We start from the raw sequence: 18720 nt of genomic DNA, 5'->3' as shown, positions 1-18720 counted from the left end.
AACACTAATGTGCTCCTCTCAAGGTCTTAGGTTCGAATTCTGCTGGGTACAAAAAATTCATGTGGGACCAGTCCATACAGAACTTTGCTCTGGCTTTAAACGGGAACCCCCGCAAGTGAACGGTGGGATTGGTTCTCTTGGATCAGTCTATCGCAAGATCGGATACCAAGATTTCAAAAAAAACTCATAAGACAGAAGTAAATGGAACTATAAACGTTTTATAATTGTGGAGGTAGGCATAATTGGCCGAACTGCATTAACAAAGATTGATAGTGTTCATTGTCTTTTACTTTAATTTTTCTTTAATCTTCTATGGTGGTTGATATTTTAACAATTGGTATCAGATGTCGATTAACTCAAGTGCAAAATTTGAAGTAACAAGGTTTGACAGGACAAATAATTTTAGATTATGGCAACAGAGGGTTAATGATCTATTGGCTCATCAAAGTTTAAAGAATTTGTTGCGTGAGACAAAACTAAACAACATGGAGGGTATCAATTGGACAGAGATGAATGAGAAGGATGCGAAATTGATTTGTCTGTGTGTTTCAAACGAGATGGTTTATCATATTCTAGAATTAGCGATTGCATAGGAGGTTTGAGACAAATTAGAGAGTCAATATGTTATTACATTTGAATTGATTTATTTTTTACAGGAAAAATATCAAGCAAGATGTCTTAAAATTTGTTGAGGACATTTTGGCTACAGGTTTCTCTACTGCACTAATTTTGGAAAGCTTGATTTTGCCTCATTTGGTCTTATGTTTGATCCCAGAGTTTAATACAAGATTTGGTTTAATTTTGTTATGTCCAAGATTCAGCTAAAAAGGTTTGTAAATATTTTGATTTGAAATAATCTAATAAAATAAATCTTGCACGAAGAGATCTTATTGGATTTGCAATGATTACGAGACTAGGATTTGCATTTAATGAGAAGATCTTCATCCATGTATTAAAGATGATTTATAGCATGTTTCTGTTTTAGACGAGATTTTATTCTGAATCTTGTACTAAGGGTCTAGAATTCTTAATTATATCAAGTAAAGATATTATTGGATTCATTTTAATCGAGATTCATAATTGACTTTATAAAGATACGTGGAACTCAACATGTTAAGCAAAACGTATGACATTCTGTGAGACATTCTATCTCGGACTGTTTGCTTAAAGTGCAAGGTTGATTGAAGTATATCTCACGTATTTGAGATTTATTTCCTGTTCTATCCAAATAAGAGATATGATTATTATAGAATGTTTTTTGGTTTTTGGAAAGATTTATTCTAAATTTGTTTTTAGCAAAGCCGTGATTTGTTATAATCTAGAGATTCAAATTTATTCAAGATTTGATCAATCAAGATTTACAATCAACATTATTGAAGACTGATCCCATGCGCTTTTTGGATATTCAGCCACTTTCAACTCCAAACCCTATTGGGTTTTCTAGCTAGATTTCGTATTTGTTATTTAAGGAGACTATCTCCTTTGTGAAGACTTAGACGTCAAAAGAAAATATCTACTATATAGGAGAGTTTTATTTGAGTATGTATACATGTATTTTGTACACTCTATTCCTAGTCAACAAGTATATATCAGCGGAATTGAGTATTGAGTTGTATTATTCTTTTATCTTTTATCTTTAGGACTAAATAAACACTTGGGAGACTGCTCGAGTGAAAGTGAGAGGTGTTTCATATTTAGGGGGAGCCTTGATCGAAATTTCATGGGTAGTATTAGGAAAATGACACTGAACATGGTGAGTTCAGAGAAGGCCAAATGTGCATTTGACTATTAAGAGTGAATTTCCTTTAAGGGGAAGACTGAATCAAAATTTCATGAGTAGTATTAGGAAACCAACATTGAACGTGGTGAATTTACATAAGACCAATTGTACTTTTGACTATTCAGAGTGAATTTATTTTCATTAGGTTATTTCCTTCTAGACGTAGGTGAATTTTCATCGAATTGGGTTAACAATTCCTGTGTTATTTATATTTTGCCTTTATTTTGTCAATTACGCATTTAAGTTGCCATACACATTGTTCCAACATTATGTCTAACATCTTGTCGTCAGTAGAACATAATTTCAGTTGGCATTAGAGCATGCACTATCTTCTGTTTGGGTATGTTCCATGTTTCTTATTTTGTTCAAGATGAAGAATTTCAAAGAAGGAGGATTAGTCAACCGACCAACTATTCTTGATGATACTAAGAATCCTACAAATATTTTAGCGGAAGACGTTTATAAAGATTATGAAGACCAAGTAGAATACGATGTTGAAGAAAATCTCACTGAGTTTGTTACCATACTTGCTAAGATATTGATAAAGGTCATGAGAAGACTAGACATATGATCTGGGAATTATGTCTCTACCAATGTCAAAGACAATCAGCAGCATAATTTCAAGAGTGGTAACTTTTAGCGTAAAGGAAAAGATGGTAAAAGACAAACATCAATTGTTCTTGCGTAAGCAAAGGGAGCAAATGTCGTGAATGCAAAGGTTTTAGATATAATCGGGTTGAATGCCCAAGTTTTATAAGAAAACAAAGAAAAATATGTAATGTCACTCATGATAAGATAGACAAAGAAAGTGAATTTGATCAAGCAAACAAAGTTGTAACTTTCACTACTCACATAAAAGACATGAAAGGTGTTATACATACTAGTGATTCATCTAATTCAAAGAATATGTGTGTTACTCCTATTCAGCAAACAAAATTCACATTGTCAGGTAACAAGTCTCAACATCTTGTTAAACATAATTTCCAACACACTAATTTTGTCTACTCCAAATTCTCTTAGGTTTACACTACTGTGGTCACATTTGTATGGTAGACAACCACATTACCAACAAATGTATCCCTAGTGGAATGAGAAGTATGTAATGCATCATCAACAAGTCTGGCATGCCAAGTATAATATTCCAGATCATATTGCTTGTACCTCCCTCGAGGTATCTTCTCATGAAGATTGGTATTTTGACATTGGTTTCCCTAGACACATGATAGAAGAAAGAAACTATATAAAATACATCAAACAATTTTCATCAACTATGCTACATTTAGTGATGGTGCTAAAGGAAAATTATTGAAAAAGGAAAGTTATCCTTTCTTAATCTTCTTTTACTTTACGATGTTTTACTTTTTAATGGTCTCACTACTAATCATTCAACTTTGTGGTTAAGAATAATGTATCAAGTTCAATAACATGGAATGCATAATCGTAGGTAAACAACATATGTAACTTATGAAAGGATTTATATCTTTAGACAATTATTACACGTGGTTACCTTTTGAGAAGAGCCAACCTCAAATCTTTCATATATCTATGAAAATTTAAGACAATAAAATTGATGGTGACTTTCAAGTTGGAAAGCAAACTAAGATGTCATATAATAAGTTTCAACATCTTACCATTACTTGTGTTCCCGAATTACTTCATATGGATCTTATGGGAACCATGCAAGTTGAGAATCTTAGAGTAAAGAGATATGTCTTTTCCTATGATGGTGACTACTTTGAATACACCTAGTTTGAGTTTATTCATGAGAAGTCTAATTCCTATGATGTTTTTGAAGCTCTTTGACATCACTTACAACGTATAAAAGGAGAAGAAAATGGAAAGATTGTTTGTATTTGAAGCAATCATGGAAGAGAATTTGGAAGATCAAACTTCTACCTTTTGTGCATTAATAAAAGGAATGTTCATCAGTTTTCTACTCTCTTCTCACCCTAGCAAATTGGGATTATCGAAAGGAAAAATTGTACCTTGCAAGAAATGGCGATAATCATGATCTATGCCATAATACTTCCTATTGGGTTTCCTTCTCAGATTTCTGGAATAAAACACATGATATTGTGTCAGCTGAAGATAAAATTGGTGTTCCTCCTAGTCGGTTGAATTTCAATTATAAATTTTCTGTAGAAAAAAATGTATCAAACATTGTTCTTCCTAATTTTCCATATTTTGATGAGTCTGATCTGGTTGTTGGTAAAAAATATTCTTGATGTCTCGCCCACATATGGGCATGTTAAAAGCCATATACTTAAAGTTACTATGCAGGAATCTAAGGTCATACAAGAAATAATTGCTACTTTCACAACCAGAAAGGGTGTGGTTAAAGGTCTTATTCAAATGTTGAAATAAAATACTGTTGGTATGTCATCTTCTCAAGTTGTTGTACAAAATGGCAAGATGGTGATAAATATGTTTAGACATTGGGTGTGGATGAAGACCTGACAAGTGGTGATAAAGGCATATTTTAGTATTGTCTATTAATAGCGGGGTGTATATACTGTTTAACACACTACTAAAAATAAGACATTTGGTTAAAGGATTTTACATCAGCTTTTAAGATATATGGTGTGAAAAATATTTGTCAAGAGATTTTACATCAGACTTTTATTTCCACTGATGTGAAAAATAACACGGTGGCAGTTTGGTAAATAAAATGAAATTTTGTTATAAAGAATTTTACATCGGATCTTTATGTGCACCGATGTAAAAAGTCCATTAAAAAAAATAAAATTACAAGTTGGCAATTTCGTTAATAACATTACATTTTGTTATAAAAGATTTTACATCGGATTTGGATTTGCACCGATGTGAAGCATGGCTAATTTCAACAAAACCCTAATCTGCCTTACAAAATAAAAATCATTTTGTTTTCTTTCTCCCTCCGTTTGCTCCCTCTGTTCTTCATTTTTCTGCCTCCTCCTTCAATCTCCCTCCGCCGTTCGATCTCCGTTCAGTTTCCCTCCGTTGATCGCCGTTCGACCTCTTTTCTGCAGCACCCTTCACAATCGACGACGGCCTCACCGCGACCAACCACCCGACTGCGCCCTTGAGACCTCCCCGCGCCGTACGACCACCGTGAGATCTCCTCCCTCCATGCTAGCAGCACGACCACATCGTCTCCCTTTCCAATCTCCTCCGCTGTGAGTAATCTTTGATTGGTTTTTATTTTTCTTTTTTCTTTTTTTCTTTTTTGCTTCACCTACTTTTGTTTCAAAAGCGAGGACACCCTTTCATTCCGTTGCGGCGAAAGCGGAACGTGTTCTCCTTGACTTCAAATCAGATCGAGGTTGGTTCTCTTCACGCCACATCATATATTTTACTTTTTCTCTCTGTTTTCTATTTCGTGTTCAATGGATATGGTTTGTTTTCCGTTTTTTAGGGCTTTTTTTGGGATATTTTGTTTGAATTTTTTGTTGAGATATTAGTTTTGGGAATTGGCATTGATTTAATTTGTTGATTGTTCGAGAAGATCAAGAGAAGCAATCTCCTGATAGCTTGACGAGGCAATCTGAAGTTGAATCTACAAGCAGCGAGAAAGAGAATAAGGTAATTAGGATTGGAGTTTTTTTTTGTTGTTGTGGATTTTCCTTATTCAAATTGTTGTATTGAACATGTTGAAAATGTATGCACTTTGGGGTTAATGCATTTGGATTAGGATTTGGTATAGGATTATGAAATGAAAGTGTATTAGTTTATTTCTATGAATCACAGGCAGTGACACAGAAATGAAAGTGTACTAGTATGATATATCTCATATTAAAGGTTAATTTCTCATCTGAAATTTAATCTCTTTTATGTGTTTTATTGGTCTGTCAGGTCTTGTAGGAATTATGAAATATTATGGAGATTCTTCTAGATTGTCATGATCTTGTTCTCAAGAATATTTGTTTTTTCTACTGATTTAATTGAATGGGAATGTAAGTTTTCTATGCATGGAAACAAGACTTGGATGCTCAAACTTTTGCAAGGGCAAGTCACAATCAACTTTTTATAAGGTATAAAGTTATGCATAATCATGTGTGACTCTAGTTGTCTCATAATTTTATATTTTTTTTTAAAGATTATTATGTTCATAGAGTGTATCAAGATTAAGGGAAGAACTGAACGTATTGTTGTTTATGGATAGGGGTGATCAAAACCAAACCAACCCAATAGAAAGCCGCAAACCAAACCAAACCAAACCGAAACCGCAAAAAACCACATTTGGTTCGGATTAGTTTGAGTCATTTTTTAACAAAATCGCACGGTTCGGTTCGGTTTGCGGTTTGTATTTTGTAAACCGAACCAAACCAAATCAATCCGCATTACGTTACAACATAACTTTTACTTATCTCACATCCAACTCAAACTTAAACATATGATTTTAGTCCCGATCTTCTTAAATCTCTAATAGCATTATCGCGCCTTCTTTGCCACATCTTCCCTCATTTTCTATAATCTCTACTCTCTTATATTCTTTCTTTTTCACCTTCTCATTTTTATGCAAATGTTCCCTATTTTAGTTTCATTTTTATCACACATCTTCTTCTCTAATCTCTAAACTCTTTTATTTTTTCTTTTTCACATTCACTAATCTCTCGTCTCTTCTATTTTTTTTTCATTCTAATAATTTTTATATTGTTTTTGATGTAGGAGGATTGTGCGTATCAAAGAAGAAATCGCGAGTCGGAAAGCATTTTAATATTTAATCAATATTTAAGAAATTTTAGTTTTAATATTTAAGTAATTTCTATTTTATTTGTTTTATTTAATTTTATTTTGGATTAAAGGCCCATAAGGCCCAATAGGGTTTATTTGTTTTCTGTATTTAAAGACCTTTGGCATGACCATAAGGATTATCTCTTTTATTATATAGAATCCAAAGTTTTCTTTATTCCTGGTGGACTCTAGAGCTTATCTATAGGGTTTGCGCTTGCAACCCTGTTTTCATTCAAGGTTTAGCGCTTGCTATTCCTTTGGGCGGCTTCCGACTGCGTCAGTTGGTATCAGAGCAGGTTTTCTCCTGTTCTTTTCGTAGCTTGACAACTATGGCGGACCAGCCGGTGACCAAAGCAGATCTTGAGGGAATTACCACGGCTTTTACCGTGGCTCTAACTGCTTTGACTGAACAGATGGCGAATTTAGCAAATCAGGCGAACAACGCCAACAATGGGAATCGGCGAAGAGACAGGCGAGGGGAACCGATTAGGGTTCTACGGGGTGGAAACTGTGTCAAAGATTCGAGTTCTGATGAAGAAGAACCTTACAATGAAGAAGATAATCGTGGGAATCTACAGAACAACCATGACTATCGAGTGAAGGCTGATATTCCATTGTTCTACGGAACTATGGGAGTGGAGGAGTTTCTTGATTGGCAGATCGACGTCGACAGGTTCTTCGACGTTATGGGTGTCCCTGAGAACAAGCAAGTCAAGATGGTTGCGATCAGGCTTAAAAGTACTGCAGCTGTCTGGTGGGATAAACTTGTTGTTCAAAGGCAGAGACAAAGAAAGGGGCCAGTCAGAACTTGGAGAAGAATGAAACAATTGATGCTAGAGCGGTTTTTACCGGAGGATTATGAGCAGATTCTTTATAAGATGTACATCGAGTGTGTTCAGGGCAAGAGAACCGTGACTGAATACACAGCTGGGTTCCTGCGGTTTTCTGAGCGCAATGAATTGGGAGAATCAGAAAGCCAAAAAGTGGCTCGATACATCAGTGGCCTAAAGGGATCCTTGCAGGAGAAGATGGGTTTACAGACTGTATGGACCGTAGCTGAAGCATCCAGTTTGGCTTTGAAGGTAGAATTGATGGAGAAATCCCCTCGAAATTTCTCGTCTATTGAAAGGTATTCACCCCAAAGTAACTGTGAATCAGCAGGTGACAAGGAAAGGAATGCAACACCCCGGGATTCCAATCTTGAGAATAAGGGGGTTAGCAGCTCTAGCAGTGTGCAGCATGGTAAAGCACCAATTCAGAGGCCAAATAATCCATATGCTAGACCCGCTATTGACACATGTTATCGTTGTAACGGAAGAGGCCACAAATCAAATGTTTGTCCAACAAGAAGAGTCGTTACTCTTGTGGAAGAAAGGGAGGAAGATGAAGAAAGACAAGATTCTACAGTAAAGAACGATGAGTATGCCGATGTTGAGTTTGCGGTGGAAGAATATGATGAGAGGGTAAATTTTGTGTTGCAGCAAATGTTACTAGCATCCAAAGACGAAGGGCAGCGCAAGAATTTGTTCAAGACACATTGTTCTATCAAGAACAAAGTGTGTAATCTAATTGTGGATAGTGGAAGCATGGAGAATCTGGTGTCGAAAAAATTGGTAGATTATTTGAAGTTGTCCACAAAACCACATGAGAAGCCGTACAACCTCGGTTGGGTAAGTAAGGGCTCCCAAGTTCGAGTAACACTAACCTGCAGAGTTCCTATCTCCATCGGAAAATATTATAGAGAAGAGGTACTTTGTGATGTTCTTGATATGGATGTTTGTCATATTTTACTTGGTAGGCCTTGGCAGTTTGATAATGATATCACTTATCGAGGACGGGATAACGTGATGATGTTTACATGGGGCACACATAAAATTGCTATGGCTCCTGTTTTGCACTTTGATAAGAATCCAGGAGGAAAGAAACCTAGATTCCTGATGATGACGCAGAGTGAAAAGGAGATTAATGAGGCTGTAAAAGAAACTGAATGTTTCTGTCCTGTGGTGATCAAAGGGTTGATGAATGCTGTAAAGGAGGAAACAATTCCAGAAGAACTGCTACGGATCCTAAAGGATTTCAAGGAGTTGACCGCAGATGAGCTGGCAAACGATTTGCCTCCTATGCGAGATAAACACATGGAAGTTAAAGTTTTCAATGTGGGAGAAGATGTGATGGCATTTCGGCGTAAGGAGAGGTTTTCAGTTGGTACTTACAAGTATAGCAAGCTGCCAGATGAAGTTCTTTATCAAGAAGAGAACTCGGGGTCGAGTTCTTCAGAAGTGAAGGAGACTGATGTAGGAGGATTGTGCGTATCAAAGAAGAAATCGCGAGTCGGAAAGCATTTTAATATTTAAGCAATTTTAGTTTTAATATTTAAGTAATTTCTATTTTATTTGTTTTATTTAATTTTATTTTGGATTAAAGGCCCATAAGGCCCAATAGGGTTTATTTGTTTTCTGTATTTAAAGACATTTGGCATGGCCATAAGGATTATCTCTTTTATTATATAGAATCCAAAGTTTTCTTTATTCCTGGTGGACTCCAGAGCTTATCTATAGGGTTTGCGCTTGCAACCCTGTTTTCATTCAAGGTTTAGCGCTTGCTATTCCTTTGGGCGGCTTCCGACTGCGTCAGTTTTATACTATTATTTTATGTTTATTATTTCACTTTTGTCTAATTTAATTTTTACATATTAAATAGAAAGTTGTTGTCAAAATATGACGAGTTTTGTTGTTATTTGATAGTGTATGAATGTCTAAATACAAAGTTATGTTGTCATCTATTTGTATATGTATGATTCAATAAAATATTTGTAAAAAACCGAACCAACCGAACCGAACCAAACCGCATTAGTTTGGTTTGGTTTGGTTCGGATTTTTTTTAAAACCGAACCAAACCAAACCGCGCGATTTTTTCTCTTGCGGTTCGGATGATTTTTTTCGTCAAAACCGCCCAAACCGCACCGCAAACACCCCTATTTATGGAGGCATCGTTGCTCGCCGACGTTGATCAGTGTAGGAATACCGCAGTGTATCTTGACAGCAATACAAAATGTTTTTGAAACAGAGGTAATAAATTTATAATGTATTATACTTCTTTCTATTCTAATATTATACACAACATTAATTTCTTGATCAAAGATATCTATGCAGAGTTTGCTTATATTAGTTTGGTAGTACATTGTTGTTTGGGTGGAGAAGAATAAAAAGGCTAATTGCATGTCTTCTTTTTGCATATACAATCAAGAAAACATAAAAAATTAGCAAAAAGAGCTTTTGATTCATTGATAAGATAACAAAAGATCTTTTGAGAAAATATGAAAAGTTAGCATATATTTTTAACATGATTGAATGATGTGTTTGCTGAATTTATTATTTTTTTATGTGGTTGCAGGTTAATTTTTTTGATTGGATAATTTTTAGATGACAATATTACTCTAAAATTCTATTTGTATCTTAATTCAATATGTTAATTTTGATTGATTTATATTTATTTCAGGTTGAAGAAGGGAAATTTTCAAAGAGGAGGCTATAGATCTATAACTTATTAAGACTTTAAATATTTAGTTAATTTACATTAATAATTTACTTGATTCAGTTTTTATATTTATTGGCTATTACTACGTTTGAATTTGGAATTAATGATTTAGTTTTCAATTTTTATTGTCCAGATTAAATTTGATATAAAGGACATGTTTCTGATGACACATTTAATTCGGAGGCTTTGGTTCGGAGGCTTTGGTGCTAGGGATGTTTGTTCGGTTAGGCTTTGATTGAAGGTTTATAATTTAAGGTTTAGAATTGGATGATGTTTTCGGTACTTGTTAAGCACCATTTTTCCATGTAATGGGTGGTAATTATTAATTACTTTGAAATTTTGATATTTGGAATGATATATTATTATTGCAGTTTGGGGTTAATGCATTTGGATTTGGATTATGAAATGAAAGTGTATTAGTTTGTTTTGTTAGGTTAGGGTTGAAAGTTAATAAAGGGAAATTAGAGTTGGATAATGTTTTTGGTACTTGTTAGGCACCAATTTTCTATGTAATGGTTGGTAATTATTAAATATTAATTACTTGAAAATTTGATATTTGTAGTGGGATATTATTATCGCAGTTTGGGTTTAATTCATTTGGGTCTGTGTTATAGAAAAATATGAAAATAGCGACCTAAATGTGGTATGTGTGATTGTGAAAAAATATGAAAAATTAGGTACCAACAAAATTAGCTATTATACGCTTAAAAGTAGAAAACATTTTACATCGGGCAAAATGGAAAACCGGTGTAAAAACTTATCTATTACATCGGGTAAAGTGGAAAACCGATGTAAAAACTGTCTATTACATCGGGCGGACAGGAAAACCGATGTAAAATATGGTGTATATTTTTTTTATTAAAAAATTGCATTATTTTTCACATCAGACGTCTGAATTCAACCGATGTGGTAGGTTAATTTTTCACATCGGGCCTTAGCCCGATGTAAAATGTCTCTGACTTATTACATCGCCTGGCTTTACATCGGGCTCAGGCCCGATGTAAAAAGTACTTTTCGCCCGATGTAAAAAGTACTTTCTGCACTAGTGACAAACGCACAAAATCTATGATAAAGTCCATAAGAGTTATAGTTAATAACATTCAAACTGAAATGACTCCCCATGAAGATGAAGATTCTGATCTCACTAGTCATAATATTGAGCAAGGTGTTGTTAACAATAAAGGAAACAATGTGAAGTCTATCGAAGAAGATGGAAATTTAAATGATAGTGAAGATAGTAATACTAAGAGAAAAGAACCATCAACAAGTATTAAGAAGAATCATCCCATTGAAAGAATTATAGGATATCTAGATGAATACTTCACCACACAAAGAAAGGATCTGGAAGAGCTTGTTTATTTTGAAAGAAATAGTGAATAGGAATTTGTTTATAGACCAAATTCTATGAATATCATTGGTACATAATGGATTTACAAGAATAAGTTTGAGGAGAATAATATTGTTACTAGAAACAAAGCATGACTTGTAACACAAGACTATGCTCAAATTGAAAGGATTAACTTTGATGAAGCTTTTGCTCCTATTGCCCATATTGAAGCCATCAGATTGTTACTAGGATTATCTTGTCTCCTTAAGTTCAAACTTTACCACATGGATGTGAAGATCCTACTAAGATAGGTTGTTCCCTTTGTAGACATACATTATGTTCCCTATCAAGAAATGAATCTTGTTCCAATACTTGGGAAATAAGGTGGTACACCTGCATCCTACTCCATTCCCTATGAAGCATACTGTTGCATGAGCCTCCGGGCGGCGATGGGTGACCATGAAGAATCAATTTTCAAAATGCCTCAAGCCCTTAGAAAAACGATTTGAAACTACGAATAGTTGACACCAGATAAACCAAACCATGGCTTTGTGCCTCAGTCACAAAACCACATTGAACTTTGAAGAGATTAAAAAAGAGCAGTGAACAAGCTTTCCCCTTTAAATATTCACTCTAGAACTGGAAGACTTTCACATACGCCTAACTCGCAAGGTACAACTGCGATGGAGCAACCATCAAATTATCCAAAACTTCTCTTTTAAAGTTGTTAAAGGGTAGTCAAATTCCCAAGATTGAGAAAAACACGCATAAAAGGGGATGACATAGTCTCCATACTCACTACAGATTCTTTCGCTTTCACCTGGAGTCAAGATGTCCCAATATGAAGAGGGATCAACGTCCAAGAAGGCTTCATCAAGGCCAGCCTTGCGAGTGAAGATAGAAATAATTAAGGAATATAAAAGGTCCACCCGTGAGGCACAAGTATGTTATTTTGATTTTTTTAATCATGATGGATAATGCCTTCTTCAAGTGAAGAAAAGGAAAGTGTTGAAGGAAAGGGGATAACAATGAAACGGAAAGGACACCCTAAAGAAATGAGAAATTGACTCCTCGAGAATCGTATGCTGACATACTAATGGGAATAAACCCTATCAACACTTCAGATCACTTACATGCAACACTTAAGTGTTTCAGTTCCTAAAGATCTTTATAAAGGTGCCTTCAAACATACATTTAAAACATTGGGCGCATTAAAGGCGCTAATTCCCACGAAATAGTATCGTTTTTGCTTGGTTTTCTAAGTAAGCTAAAAGAATGTTTGGAGGACGAGGAAAATGTGACAATCCCTTGCATTGTCATATAGAAACAAGAACTTGGATGACAACTGTTCTGAGCTAGCCATAAGGGCCATCAGATAACCACTCAAAGGAAGTTACAATTCGTCTAGATTGCTCACATCGTAGGGGAACTACCCTATGGAAGAGTACTGACGATACAAATCCAAGATACATCGAATGACTCCCTGCATCACACGCCTAGCCAATAACGGGTTGTTATAACTGCTCCACTATATAAAGAATACATGCGAAGAATTTTGGTACACAATTTTAAATTTAAGTTTCATTCACTCTTCTCCTTCACATACTAACTTGAGTGTCAGAGTGCTAACATTGCAAGATTTTCCCTCCTTTTTTGCATTAGAAGCTCATATCCACTATTGTCCTCCACAACCACCGATTCTCCAACTAATTATATGTATGTAACGGAACAATAATCACTAACAATAAAGTGAGTGAAGTAATTTATACAAAGAGAATAATAAGTGTGTCTTCTTCGTGAAGGGTATAGATGAAACAAAAATAAAAAATTAGAAATATACCAGATAACAAAAGGAGGATTCCATTCCCACACACATGTGGATCACACACCTCTTCCATGCACCCGTCATTAAGTGCAACACTACTATATTTTGGGGAATTTTATGAGTTTTTATCGAATTTTTGAGGGATCTATGAGTTTTATCGAATTTTTTAAAAAACAAATATAAAATTATAAAAAAATTCAGAAATCAATGATTTTAATCGGATATTTAAAAAAAATGATGAAAAATTATATTTTTATACCTGAGTCTAAATATTTGGTATAAAATACCGTTTTTTTTTAAATTTAGTAGTGTTAACTTGATATTTTTTTGCCTATTGGATATTAACTATCAAATTTTTCAAAAGTTTGAAAAACTACAAAATTTATCGGATTTATAAAAAAATCCGACAATGTTAGCTTCATTTTTTATAGGACTACTCGATATGAACTACTGGATTTTCAAAAATTTAGTAAAAATATATTGGATTTATAAAAATCCAATAAAACCTCATACCAAATTTTTAAAAATACAGTAAAATGCAAAAATTTACTTCATATCAGTCCAAAAAATTAACTTAAATGTACTATCGGATTTTTTGAACGCGGCTTTTTTAAAAGAGAATTTTTTGAATCAAATATTATTTTGAGATGGAGTAAATAATAAGAATGACATGGTAATTAATACTAAAAATAGAGGGTGCTAGTTATGATTGGGTTGGCAGGACCAAATCTCCACGATGCAGTCACTCCACTATGGGCTGGAATACAGTGCTCTTGGGTTTCTTGCTCGCTGCTACCTTGTTGCTAATAAACGTGAAAATGACACGTCACTGAAAGCTATTTTTACCCCTTTTTTAAAACAACACCCTTTTCTTTTAAAACAACTTCATGTTGAATTATGTGACCACTGAGCAAATAAGGTCTACGAATGTTTATGATAGATAAATAAACTAAATTACACGACATTAGTTTAATTCAATTCTAAAAAATCATTTTTATAAAAGTGAAGCAAGTTTTAAAATAGTTTTAATTCATTTATGAACTATGGCTAAGGTGAATGATTGATTGAAACCAATTCCAAAGGTTAACTACAAATGGGCAATTAAGGTATTGGTGATGTGAAGTCTCCATATATCTTTGGCATAAACTTCACATTGATGGCAACTGAACTCCTTTGGTATAAATATTAACATAGATTGGAAGTTTGTGATGGATGAGCCTCCAAATCAAAGCTGAATATTTAGGTTTATCAGCTTGATTAAGAGCTTTAACAATTATTTGATCTTTTTCAATCTGAAATTTGAAATTGATATTTTCAAAGCAGTTTCAAATGATTTTATTAATCAGTTTTGTTTTTTATTAAAAAAATATTATGGATTCAAAATATGAAGAGACTCACTACAAACTTCTACTAATAAATTACCATATATCTTACAAACTCCTACTAGTAATATGTGGTCGATGAATGTTTTATAGTAATTAAATTATATCTGCATGTTTAGATACGTTCAAATTTTTATTTGTGCGTTTTAGGTTCTTCTAACATGAAAAAGACAAGTTATAAAGTGTAGATTTTGGGTTAGACATACGTTTGTGAGTTTTCTACTGCAAAAACAAACATATCATAAAAAATAGACTCGATACAAAGAATCTCTCTAGACTATTTTTTTTTTTCAAATTGGTTTTTGAAAATTTTCGGAGTCGATATTTTTGAAAAATACTATACATTATTAGATAATATATTTTTTTCATAGATAATATACTATACTTCCAAAATTAAATTTTTCATTATTTTTAAAGACTATTGAAACTAATGTTTTAAAAACGAACTAGAGGTCAAATCGACTAGACCTTAATTTAAAATTTAATTTGTTCAACTGATAAATTCATTTTTGAAAAATACTATACTTATCTAAAAAAATTATAAACATGAAACTAAATTTCATAGATAGTAATACATACTTATTTATTTCACAATTTATTAAATTATATATTCATAATTTAATAAAGTAAATATTTTATAAATCTATCAGAAACTTAATACAATAAGATCAATAGTACACATAATAACATAAAAGGATTGACGACGTGACAAAGTTTGAAAGGGTCGACATGATAATAATGAAGTACGAAAAAACTATGTTGATATGATGGAATTTTGAAATTTGTGTGATTGTTGAAAAAAAACGAGTTTTTTTAAAGGGGGAATATTTAAGTATTGATATCGGAAAATTAAATTTTTAATTTTTTTTTTAATAAATTCATCTAATGTATACATTTCTTTGGTTCAGACAGTTTCACAATATTGATTATGATTTCTTGGTTCAAACAGTTAGAACAGTCCAATATATAGGTTTTGACTCACCAACGTTATTAAAATATATGATTCAATTATTTTCTATTTTTATTCTCCCACTACTTTTCCTATTTTGGTGCATATGGTTAGGTTTAGTTAGTTACTTGGTATAGAATCAAGACTTTTAGTTTCACAGTTAAGTTCAATAATGAAAATTATTTCACATTTCACAAACTGTATTATGACAGCAATATCAAGAATAACTTGAAGATATTCTTTCTTCTTCTTATTATTATTCTTATTGTTTTTTACAAACCCACCATTGTTATCCTTTCCATCTTCCATTCTTGATCTTCACTAACATTCCTTCAATGGAAGATCCTTCTCATAACTCCAACAACAGCTCCAATAACAAAAACAATCACACAATCAAGAATCCTGCTCTTGATCAAACTAGCCCACATTACCTTCATCCAGCTGAGAATCGTGGTGTTGTCTTAGTCTCGCCATCATTATCGGAGAGCAACTATGAACCTTGGAGTATATGAATGAAGCGGGAACTTCTAAGCAAGAACAAAATCAAATTCATCAATGGCAAACTCCCTCGACCAAATGAAGATGAAGCTCTCTTTGATGCTTGGGAACGAATCAACAACATAGTTCTTGCTTGGATCTCTGCTTCTTTATCTCCAGACATAGCTCAGCGTGAAATTTATGTTGAAAAATGTTGCACAATTATAGACTAGTCTCCACAACCAGTTTTCCAAAGGTGACCACTTTTGTTTATCTGATCTTCTTCAACAAATTCATTCAATGAGACAAGCTGACAAATCAGTTACATCTTACTTCAATGAGTTAAAGAATTTGTGGGAAGACCTTGAGGCTCTTAGGAACCTTCTCAACTGTACCTGTGGTGCTCATGCTGCACTCAAGAAACAAAGAGATGCATAATATGTTATATGTTTTCTCAAAGGATTGAATGATAACTTCAACCATGTTAAATCTCAAATCCTATGATAGAACCACTACCTGATGTCACCAAAGTTTTTTCATCCATCTTGCAACAAGAAAGGCAATTAGCTTCTCCCTCTGATCATTCCAAGATTCTTATGACTCAGGCTCACAATTCTTTATCACATGCTAAATTCCAATCCAAACAAAGCAAAGGTCGTGGAAAACCATACATTAAAGGAAAAAAATTTGGCAACTCCAAAGTTTGTTCCTTTTGTGGCAAAATTGGACATACCCTTGACACTTGATATTTCAAACATGGATTTCCCCTGGGTTTTAGATTCAAAGATAAGGTAGGTTTCTCCCAAAATGTTGAAACCATAGATGAAGATCCATCCTTATCATTTTATTCTGCTGATGCACCAAAAAATAAGGTGGAAATCAGCCCTGCAATGTACAATAAGCTGGTAGCATTACTGAGTAAGGCTGAGGAGTCCAACTCCATCGATCCTCATCTAATTCATACCTCATCATCATATTTGTTTAAGCTTTTGTACATAACAATGCCAGTTCTTCCACTACTAATTGGATTATTGAAACATGCGCTACATATCATATTTGTTCTTTTCTTAAACTCTTTCATTCCTATCATTCTATTAACCTAATTACCATCAAATTACCAAATCGATCACATGTCTTATCTAACATTTCTAGCACCATTAGATTAAATTTTGATCTCACCTTTTACCATGTTCATGATTTCAATTGCAATCTTATTTTTGTATTCCAATTGTCTACTAACAACAACTGGAAACTTATATTTGACGATTGTTCTTGTGTCGTTCAGGAACAACCTTCATTGAAGATGATTGGGCTTTCTAAGATTCAACATCACTTGTACATCATACATCATGGTTCCTGCATTAATTTTACTTTTAACAATGATGTATCTTTCACTCAATGTAACTATAACGTTGCTAGCACCTTTAGTCTTTGGCACCATCGATTGGGCCATCCTTCTAACAATGTAATCAAAACCATTCAACAAAGTTCTCCTCACATTAGCACTCATTCTAATCTCATTTGTGATTTTTGTCATTTTGCCAACCAAACAAATATCTTTCCCTTTAAGTATGATTAAATCTACTTCTGCTTTTGCACTAATCCACATGGATATATGGGCCCCTTTACACCCTCATCTACCCATGGGTATTAATATTTTCTAACAATTTTAGATCATTTCACAAGGCACACGTGGGCTTTTCTAATGAAATCCAAATCTGAGGCTAGGCCTTTGGTTATGCAGTTCATTACCTTAGCTCGCACTCAATTTGGAAAAGTTATTCAGCAAGTCAGAATAGATAATGGCAAAGAATTTTTTATGCATGATTACTTCAGACAAAGGGGCATCCTTCATCAAAGAACATTCATAGAAACTCTTGAACGAAATGTTGTAGTAGAGAGGAAACACAGACACATCTTAAATGTTACACGAGTCATTATGTTTCAATCCAATCTCCCAAAAGGTTTTTGGGACTATGCTTTCAGTCATGTCGTCTTTCTCATCAACATGTTGCCTTCTCTTGTCACCAATTTCAAATCTCCTTATGAGCTGCTTCACGTTACTCCTCTATATTATAACAATCTCAAGGTATTTGGATGCCTTGTGGTTGCCTCTACAATTATTCAAGGGCGCTAGAAACTTGATGCTCGTGCCTTCAAATGCATTTTTCTTGGTTACAGACAAAGCATCAAAGGTTATGATGTTATGCACCTTACTACTAGGGAAATCTTCACTAGAAATGTTACTTTCTATGAAGATTCCTTTCCCTTCCATACTTCTTCTCTAACACAGACAGCCCACATACCCAAGATTCTCGATTATGACATACCATTCTTAGACATACCTACAGAAAATTTATCTCCATCTCAAATACCTACTACTTCACAATCCTCCACTTCAACACCTGTCACTCAACCCTAAAATTCAACACCTGCCAACTTCCTTCTAGAACCAGTTCTTTACAACCTTCACCTTTGCTTTCACCATTCCAACCCATAATTCAAGATATTCCCTCCAACAGTAATTCACCTAATCCACCACTTATGGTTTCTAAAATTTCCATTAGAGTTATCCAAATGCCTAAATGATATGATGATTTTATCTGCAATAAGCTCTATTCCTCTTATCAAATTGCCTATCCTATCCAACGTTACCTCCATAATCCTCACATTTCTCCCACTTTCAATCACAACAATCTTACCATCACATCTAAAACTAAGCCTACTACC

The 18720-nt window shown here is 34.0% G+C and overlaps 1 long non-coding RNA gene across 1 annotated transcript; it reads left to right on the top strand.

The window, feature by feature from the left end:
• The first annotated feature begins 4612 nt into the window (after positions 1-4612).
• On the top strand, positions 4613-6802 carry LOC131657063 (uncharacterized). Its single transcript, XR_009300458.1, has 4 exons — positions 4613-5081; positions 5265-5341; positions 5612-5790; positions 6428-6802. It is a non-coding gene; the product is annotated as an uncharacterized LOC131657063 (long non-coding RNA).
• Positions 6803-18720: the final 11918 nt, after the last annotated feature.

The sequence above is a fragment of the Vicia villosa genome, linkage group LG3 (assembly GCF_029867415.1).
Source record: "Vicia villosa cultivar HV-30 ecotype Madison, WI linkage group LG3, Vvil1.0, whole genome shotgun sequence".
Classification (NCBI taxonomy): domain Eukaryota; kingdom Viridiplantae; phylum Streptophyta; class Magnoliopsida; order Fabales; family Fabaceae; genus Vicia; species Vicia villosa.
Note: the sequence above shows the minus strand (reverse complement) of the source record. Positions and strands in the feature narration are given on the sequence as shown.